Source organism: Acartia tonsa, chromosome 15 (genome assembly GCF_053477335.1).
Source record: "Acartia tonsa isolate MP-2025a chromosome 15, ASM5347733v1, whole genome shotgun sequence".
NCBI lineage: Eukaryota > Metazoa > Arthropoda > Copepoda > Calanoida > Acartiidae > Acartia > Acartia tonsa.
This window is the reverse complement of record NC_137274.1, coordinates 28,161,527-28,163,072: the sequence shown is the minus strand read 5'-3', so window position 1 is coordinate 28,163,072 and position 1,546 is coordinate 28,161,527.

Sequence of the window (1,546 nt, the reverse complement as noted above, 5' to 3'; positions counted from 1 at the left end):
ATAACCTTGTGTGACATGCTGTTTATTAATCAATATTTCATAGGTTTATACAAGATTAAAAATCACTTACTGACTTCACCCAAAGACTGTATTTTAAAAAGCGAAGCATTTCTATAATTAGGGTCGGTCCGTCCGTACGTCCATCCGTCCATCCATACGTCTGTCTAAAGCTGATAGCTTTTTTCGTTAATTTAGACACGTTAGAATTGTCCTATAGATTTCAAACATTGTAAGGTGATTCCTGTAGTAGCTAGGTACGATTTAGAAAGCGTAGCAACTCTATAACCATTACCAAAATGTCCGTACGTCCATTTTAAACATATTGATTTTCTACCTTTTTATTGATCTAATAATCCGATTGACCTGATTTTTGATTGATTCTTGGGACAACAAATTACAATATTACAAGCGAAGCAACTCTATAATCAATTTCTAAAAATGCAAGTATGTCCATAATTATTATCCTGTATCAAGCAGTTTTTCAACAAATTTATTTACAATTTTGCTTCGAATCTGATACATATTCTGAATATTCAGTTTTGACACTATATAAGTGTTAATGTCCGTTTGTCCTACTGTTTTTGCTTTGCTTTTATGGATGTTATCATCCTTGTTTAGGTTTAATTTTGACAAACTTCCCAAGATCCTAGAAAAACGTCCTCTTAGGATCTGATAGACTTTTTTGTAAGCTTTCTGATAATTTTGGTTTAATTTATAAATAACTAGCGGCTTCGCCCCTAGCCTCAAGGGGCTTTGCCGCAAGAGGAATAATTATATCTTTTATACCCCACTCCACCACTATTTTAAATAATTAAAAAAAATTGGTGGAGGGATTTTTAGTTTTTTTGGGGGGGTTGGGGGTGTCCCACCCCTAAGAAAATAGCCTAAAACCACCACAGGACCAGTAGGTATATTCCCTGAAGAGTAGAATCCGATCGGTTCAGTGGTTACAAAGATCTTAAGGGACAGTTGGACAGACATCATTCTACTTTGTATTATAGATATTAATTTACTCCCTTTTAAAAAAAAAAACACAAAAATTTCCGACTTTGCTATGCTTACCCTACATTAATTAATTTGATATTTTATTAGGGGGGAGGCATTCTTTAAGAAGAATATTTTTCCTCCCCCAAAATAGTAAAGAAAGCTACATTGAAAAGGAGAACCATATTGGTTCTGGGGTTAGCGAGATCCTTAGGTACAGACAGTCATCATGTTACTTTATTATACGGATATAAAGTTAGTAAAGTTGAGGAAGGAGAAGCTGGACAGGCTGCGGACAACCAGGTATTTCCACTGGATTTGAACAGGTTCTCAGCCATACTATCCGCAGAGTACCTGCGGAAAGCTGTCTATAACACGTTGATATAAATAGATATATAAAAATCAGGGATCTAAAGGGATAAGACAATGACTCCGATAAAAGGAACCCCTTTTATAGATTAAAATTATGGGTTGAAACGTTTGAACACTCTACTTAATGAACCAACCTGTCAAAAAAATACTAGTCCCCAAAAATGTTAAGCCAACGAAAAGGAGCACATTA